Raw genomic sequence first — 8,265 nt, 5'->3', positions numbered from 1 at the left:
GCAAGAATCAACCACCGAGGACGAAATGTGGAGGACTTTACAGCTTCACGTGATTCGTGCTTGTCGGAAAATAGCAAGATATATTTGTTAGATTTTCATCATTTTAGTGACCGACCTGCGGGTGTCTAATATATCTTTTTCTTTCTTTCTCAAGAAAGAGATATATATAGAAAGAGAGAGAGGGAGGGAGGAGGGGGGGGAGGGGTAAACAAACATTTGCATAATATCTTCACTGGATGTATACTATTTTCTACCGTCGTGGAACATCAACGGAGAAAATGGTAGCCGAAGGCGAGTCCGCGCCAAGTGCGGCGCTAAATTTAATTAAGCACGCACGGGACTTTACCCGTCTCGAAAGCCAAGTATAGCTTCTTTCTTAATTTATTCATCCTCGCTGAGAGAAGAGGAGCGTCGTCGGCGGCGTAATTTTGCGAATCTTTCCCCGAAGGTTTCCTGTTTAGGCAGCTGTGGGTGCGATAACGTCGTCGCGGGTGCAACGCATCGTAAATAGAGCGTTATAAAATTTTTATACAGCTGTGCGCACTTTAATTTTGTGTTTACGCTTATGTTTACGCCGGATCCACTGACACTATTTTCAACGAAGTAACATTCATTTTTAATTTAATATACGTTATTTTTTTTATAGCAAATTCGATCGTGTACGTTCATTCGCTCCGATGTGATCCTCAATAGGGAAATGCGCGTGTTAGAATTAATACGGCGTATGTATATGCAGTGCGGAAACTAGACATTAATAACACATCTGCGTGATTCGCCGTGCGATCAAAGGAACTATTAGGCCACAATTTCACGGTCCAGCTTCGCAAAAATATTAATAGGCACCTGTCGAGGGCCGACGCTCGGAGCAATAATTTCGTTCCCGATCGAAGGTGATTTACATAAAAATATGAAATTGGATCCATAGCCATATTATAGACGTATTTCTCAAGGAAACGGTAATTTTAACTTTGAAATTAAAAATACTCAAATGTTTGAAACGTAAATATATTTACGGAAAAGTCATTATTTTTAGAAAATTATTACCCTTTTATTTAAAACAACCAACGTAAATTTAGTTAACAATTTCTTTGAAAAAACATTTCTATCAGATCTCAGTTTCATTCTTTATATTTAATCGGAAACGTTTTTATTACGATAGTAACACCAAAAAAAACAATGTAAATGTTGCATATTCTGAGCACAGGATAAATCGCCGCCGCGTGATAATGGAATGCAAAAACTTTCGCTGTTCCAGCTCTCTCTCGATACAAAAGCGACGCCGTCGAATGCCGGCTCGCGTCGGAATTGTTTCGAGCACTTTACAAGAACGAGCGAACTTTTCGAGGGCTCTGAGAGAAGGAGACACTCCATGGCGTTGCGCTGCTTGTTGTTACCTCGATAAATTTCAGATACGATCGAGTGTGCGCGGAGTATACGGGCGAGAGGCACGTTCGTCAGACGGCGAAAAACAGTTTTTCCCGCGTAATCCATAAAATTCTCGGACTCTTTGAAATTAACTGAAGGTTCGATGTTATACCGATTATCCCGTTCAAAGTGAGCCGAAGAGGTAGAAATTAATAGATCGCTGATATAAATATTAAAAATTTTCGAAGAGATTTAAAATGTAAAAATTTTCGTACACGGAGAGAACAGTTTTTTATATATCTAAAAATTTAGCTAAATATAGATCTGAATTATTTCTGAATCTGAATAATTTTATTGTGGACCATTAAAATGATTACGTAGGAGTCTCAAGTATAAACAATGTTACAACAGAGTTACCATTTTATTTTGTCCCACGTAATGATTTTAACGGTCCAAACAAAATTATTTTCAAATCCATATCCAGCTAAATTTTTAGATACTTCAACAAAATTCTTCTTCCAGTGCGTACTATATTCCGCGAACTGCAGCGAGTTTTCAAATTGTTTTTTTACACAAAGTAATTAGATCAGCTGAAGATTTACTTGTACCTACACACGGTGCATCCGAAATGAAATCGAATCTAGAATAACACGGATATAATTTAATAGTCATTCCGTGTTTCTATCAAAGTCCGTATACATTTGCTTAAAATTGCAGATCCCCATTAAGAGAACGGCGAACAATTTCCCAATTCAATCTACGTTAAAGCGATTATCATCTTTAGAGGTCAATCTTGATGAACCTCTGTATTATTAACTGAAACTTACCCTCAGAGCGTTAGGATCCCAGGGGCCGTCTCAGGATCTGAAACAAGAAGAAACAAGGCTGGGCTTAGAGATGTGATATCCTAAAAGTCGCGTTAAAACTTTTGCAATTTACAGTCTGGAAAATTCCCGTAAGAGCGATCGCGTGACCAGAGGAAGGGTAGGTACGAGACTGGCGGAAATAGACGAGCACAAAGGTAAGGATACATGACGATGTCGAGGAGAATTTTAGGCTAAAAGAAGAGAAAGGAACGTGTGATAGAGGACGAAAGGAAAAAAAAGGAAATCCCCCCGGTGCGGCTTGAGAATCCTTGGATTCTTTTCGATTTGGCAATCTGGTTACATCGAAACTTAATCGAGAAAGATCGCGCTCTTCTCCCTCACTTCGCGTGATTGAGGGGAGATTACGAGTAGAAGCCGACTGGATAATCAGCAATCGGTGATGTAATCAACTTTAGATCGATAGTATGAAGCATCGTTATCCTAATTTTGGAGCTTTACTTGGAAGATGTTAGGAGTGCTGCATATACAAAATCTTCAAGGGCAGAAAATATATAAGTTGTTTAGTTTTCGAATTCAAAGGACGACGGATAAAATGGGCCTATTTTTGTTTAAAAAGTAAGTTTTACATGTAATCTTACGTTTTTTTTTTTGCTGATGATAATACTTTTATTCATCTAAACCCATAAGAAAGTCAAAATTCACGTTAAAGAAATCATTTTTAATAGTAATTTGATTACTGACAATTTTGTTCCAATTATTTAATTACTTGTATCATAGTATATTTTTATAACTTTTTTTTACTGAAAACCACGAGCAAACACTTGAAAATAAAACACTTAAAAAAAAACTCCCCTGTGTTAATAGAACCACCGCTTGTTAGATTTAACATTTTTTGAAGTGTTTTATTTTCAAATGTTTTCCATTAGTTTTTAATAAAAAAAAATTATAAAAAATATATAATATAAATTATATAAAAAAAAATAAAATTATAAAAAATATGTAATAATAATTGAAATAAAGTTGTCCGAATTATTATTTAAAATTATTTAAAATTCTTTAATGCAAATTTTTATCACTTTCTTAGATTTAGATAGATAAATGAATAATTGCTACGAACAATCTAAAATAAAAAACATGTTAAGACATGTAACTTACACTAAGAAAAGTGGTTGAATTAAATAGTAATTCTGGTGGAAAATGAACGAATCCAAATTTTCTGGTTAAATCTGCTAGGATTCTAGTTGAGATAACTACAATTCTCTGACATAATTATTCTAGTAAAAATAAGAATTCTAGTAGATTTTAGCAGAAAAATTATTGTATCAACTAGAATTCCAGCTATCTCAATTAGAATTTTAATAAATTAAACCAGAAAATTCTAATTCGTCCATTTTTAATCAGAAATTTCTTTTTATGTGTACTTTTTATACTTTTTAAGCCAAAAATAGACCCACTTTATTCACCGTTCTTTAATTGCTTTAAAATTTCTACAATTTTTGTTTTACAGTTCGCGTGTACACGAATTTATAACGAATGTGTACGCACACTCGAAGTTTGTTTATAAATAAGTTTTCATAGAGAAAAAGTGAAATTTTTTTTTATTCGCGAATTAAATCCAATGTTGCAACTTTTCAAAGTTTCAATATTAACTTAACTTTTTATAACTGGAAGGTAAACACAGAATTCACGTCTGTCTATTGCCGAAGTAGCAGATGCGAGAGAATTGATGCACCCGTTTTAACGGCATTCCAGTGTTACCACGCGCATTAGTGGCATTTCTTTTGACGGGGTGGAGTGCGTTAGTTAAGGAGGAAGACAATGATGGCGAGAGAACGGTCGATATACTTGTCACGGCCAGACTGTTCAGTCATTAGAAGAGAAAAAAGCGGAGAGCGAGACTGCGGGAGTAAAGCTCTGGGATATTCAGACGAAAAGCATGTCGAGAAGGGATAGACCCGCAATAAGAGCGGAAAATGGAGGACTTAAAAGGTGGAATTCTTCCTTTCTCATTCGCGCTCTCTTCTCGCTTCTTTTTTTCTTCTCGCCGCGCTTTCAGTATCGATAAAAATGTACGTATTTTATCATATTTCAAAGTGTCGGAATATTGCATGCGTCAATGCGTTTTTTCCTTTCGGCAAAAGTATATTTTCGCAGAGAGAGCCGATAATAAAGTAATTCACGTCGCTGCCCATTCGTGGGTATCGATCTGTTTAGAGAGGAGAACTCGGTCACGAAGGCTCGTAAATCGCGCCGCCGTAGATTATTCGCTCGAAATCGCAGAATATTCGGTCGCTAGATATAAATGAACGTTCGCGGCACAACGGCAACCCGGGCGCGGCGGTTTCGTCGTCTGAGAAGCATTTCCGGCAGAGAAATGCTAACCGTAAATTATTAAATAGCTACACTTAACAAACCTGCCGGGCGAACGTAAAGAAAACCAATACATTTTACGGTCCTGTAAAATTCGCGCAAAAGTTTGTTGATACGAAAGTGCCTTCCGTAAAATCCGTCGTCTTTTGCGAGGAGTATTCCAATGTATTTACAACATTCCGCTATACTGAAAGTATAAACATTTTTCTATCACTTCTCACTGTTAAATGTGTCTTTTCTAAACCATACTGAATATATATAATAATAATATATAAAAATATATAAGTCTATGGTTACAAGAGAAAAATATCAAAGTATTGCGGAACAAATGCGACCTACTTATGTTTCCTTCGATATTTATTAGTTATGAAAAAATTTAATTGTGATAAAATCGACATTTCTGTGAAATATATTTCATTAATGGTAAAAGAAATAAAATAGATGGCTTATGTGCTAAGAATAAAATATATTTTTATTTCAGCGAAATAAATAATTTCTCGAAGCAAATAAGTTTTTAAATACTTTTTACTCAGTATACTGAGAGGCAACAGTTATATTTATATTTCATGAAATTATAATGTAAAATTTAATAATTACCAAGATTAATTTTGTAACAATAGAAATTAGAAAAGCTGCAAATAATTAGCGAATAACATCATTAAAATTTTACTAAGAAAATAGCGAATCTAAATTAAACGTGAATCTAATCAATAAGTTTAAAGTTAGGCTAAATTTAAATTATTCCGCATAAAAGATAATGGCAGAATCGAATTTTACAAAAAATATTTAATACGTAATTTACGATAGTGAATAAATTGTTAAATCTTACGGAGTAACAACAGAATATCAAGAAGCGCTTCAAGTTAGTTATTATAACGTAAAACTTTGAAAAAAATGAGAAGAGCGATAGAGAGAAAAAACGAACTTTACGTCGCGCGCGGCATTGTTAAAAATAGTTTCATCGAAGTGCTAATGTGATTGCAAATGTTTGGAATGGCACGGATAGTTTATCATAAACGTCACGTCTGTATTTTATAAATGCGCTCGCGAGTCGAGGCGACGAAGCCCGCGGAGACGTGACTTTAGAATTCTACGAACTCCATTCAACTCTCATTTGCACCGAGAGTACACTGAAACTGCAACGAGACGTGATGCTTTCTTTTGAAATTCATGCGGTACCTGGTTAATCGAACGCGAACTACAATGCCGTCGGCTATTAAACTTTATGAAGATTGCCGTTTTTATAATTGTTGCTAGGCAAACGTTCACGGTAATTCCAGCAAGCATTGCCATAGTATCCGTTAATCCTCTCTCGCTGTGGCTACTTTTAAAGCATTCTAAATTAAATCGTGACCTAAGCTCGTTACAAATAAACGAATTTCCGTCGAAGTCTTGTTCCCCCATCATTAATCCACCCTCAACACGATCCAGCAACATCTAGCGAAGGATTCTTGTTTGCATCCGTCCCTCCCATTGTCAACACGATCCTCTAACGCCACAGGCTCTTCCTTACCCACGGCGTTTTCATTCCTTTCTTATGTCGCGGAGAGGGAGAGGAAAAAAACCACCCATCTCGACCTACGTTTTCCCGATGCGACACGTCGAAATTGGCTTAAGCTTCTAGATGGAAGAAATCGAGGGATGAAAGTGATTTGCCTCGAGGGCGTAGTGCCCTTTCCCTACACCTTCTCCAGAATCGACGAGAAATCTAGGAACACTGCGGGTCGGAATCTAATCGTCCGCTCGCCCGTCCCGTGAGAAATGTCTCGGAGGAGCTACAAGACTCGATTCGGGAACTTCTGGCCATGCCTGGCCCTCCTTATTGGCCGTGATGCTTCTGACCCTACTTGTCGAATCCCGCGATTCCAATTTTCTCAACGCAAGACTTTTCTGGATATTCGAAAATTCGGCGTGAGAAAAGCGACGTGGACGCATATATAATCGCGTTTACAAAATTAAATTCTGCGCGTGCGCGTATGTGTGTCTGGATCTAGAATCTAAAGATGATTTAATGGGAAATGTCTCGCGGTTTAATTTCGTAAATGATTTTCTTAAGCTACATATGTATGTACGTGAGATGCATTGAATTGCATTCGCGGCAAGTGGTGCGGATTTAAATCGCTTCCTCGATACGCCGAAGTTAGAACGCACCGGCGTCATCGAGTATCACGATATCGACAAAGGCAGCCAGTTCTAACTTTAGCGCGACGTTGTATCGGTGTGTCGGATTGTATCAGTACGCGAGAGTCGAGACGTGCTGTAAGCTCGTGTGACGGTATACGGGGACTCTAATTTTAGATAAATCCATTCGCCAGCCAATATCAATCTAAACTCATCCGCCATGCAAAGGGAATCTGCGCGACTGTGTGTACTCTGGGGAGGGGAAGAGCGAGGATGGCGACGAGAGCACAACGCTCTCTCGGTCTATCCGAAACCTCCGCACACGCGCGCATGGCCGCCTCGTGTTTACACCAATGATCTTCATGCGGCAGGTCGGGTATGAACATCGAATCGTTCGGCAGAAAATCGATGTCCCTCTCTCGGTACCGAGGCCGGCGCACACACCGAGCGTGCCCGGAGGTCCGCGGAGGAAGTTCGGACGGTTGGAAGGTGGGATAGGTATGCATTAATGTATGCATGCACTTCAACTGCGTGCGCGTACAGGTGCACGTAATTTCATTCGGTAATCACCGTTCCCATAAACAGGTGGTCGGAATTTGCAGACCGAACTTCGGATTGAAATCGATTAGCTCGCTGGAAGTTTCGCGTGTACGCTGCACCGTCAGCATCTGTCGTTGGATAATGACAGTAATTTCGCATATTTCGTCTCTCTGAATTATATCGGAATACTATGTCCTGCCTGCAGTTTGAACTGCGGCAAATCTAATTTCGTAAAGAGCAACTCGAATACGTTAATAGGATTCAAAGTTACATTCTCCTAATTTCCGACGATGATGTATCCTCGCGAGTCTTTTCGGGGATCATATCGATATCCATTTTTATCCAGATCGATGGGATGGACGAGGTAAATTCACTTGACACTCCAAGGCCTCGAATAATCGCCTTTCGAATTCCGAGGAATTAACTGACTAATTTTCACGCGCTTTCCGCATGCGTGTGCAGTGCCAAGTTTTAAGGAAATATTACATGGGTGAAGTCAGAGGAACTGTCTTAAATGAGCGATTCAGTCAGACGCTTACAACCGCCGAGAAAGGGAAACGGAGCATTGCTCGGACCGACGAGAGCATTGAAATGCAAATGGACGGCTCGTTTCAGCAGCCACACACTTGTCTCGCGATGTTCATGCACGGGCGGAGGATCGGGATCGGCGGGCGTGCGTCTAGCTGCTCGTCTCACGTATGACTGAGCAAAGCTCGTTTCTGTACTTCGCAGCACAGACCTGAGGCGCAACTTCGCTGGGTGGAACATGTACGAAATTGTGTTAAGCTATTTCTAATATTACCGCGCGAATATAGACAAATTACACGTGCCTCCTGTTAATAAACGATATTTCCGTCGATTACGCTGATGACTACGATATCAGATGCCGTTACGAACGAGAGAAACTGTTTCTATCAACGAGTTCAATTACTGCGCGATTAGTGCCGAAATGCATTTATAATGCATTTTATTATAGCTGGCTGCCTATTAATTAATGATTATCCAGCGTCCTTTTCATACCACCTGCGGTGCAAATGAAAGC

At 38.9% G+C, this 8,265-nt stretch overlaps 1 protein-coding gene across 9 annotated transcripts in view; it reads right to left on the bottom strand.

Moving 5' to 3' along the window:
- Positions 1–8,265, bottom strand: part of LOC108756801 (protein turtle-like) — a 264,529-nt gene that overhangs the window by 99,984 nt on the left and 156,280 nt on the right. For 8 of the 9 annotated variants that reach the window (XM_018500862.1, XM_018500859.1, XM_018500863.1 and 5 more), the window contains one exon: positions 2,193–2,229. The exons of the other annotated variant lie outside the window; for it this stretch is intronic. The gene's annotated coding sequence lies outside the window, so the exon portion shown is untranslated. The remainder of the gene's footprint in view (positions 1–2,192; positions 2,230–8,265) is intronic. 9 annotated transcript variants of the gene reach the window in all.

Source organism: Trachymyrmex septentrionalis, unplaced genomic scaffold, assembly GCF_001594115.1.
Source record: "Trachymyrmex septentrionalis isolate Tsep2-gDNA-1 unplaced genomic scaffold, Tsep1.0 scaffold13, whole genome shotgun sequence".
Taxonomy (NCBI): Eukaryota; Metazoa; Arthropoda; class Insecta; order Hymenoptera; family Formicidae; genus Trachymyrmex; species Trachymyrmex septentrionalis.
This window is presented reverse-complemented; position numbering and strand designations above follow the sequence as displayed.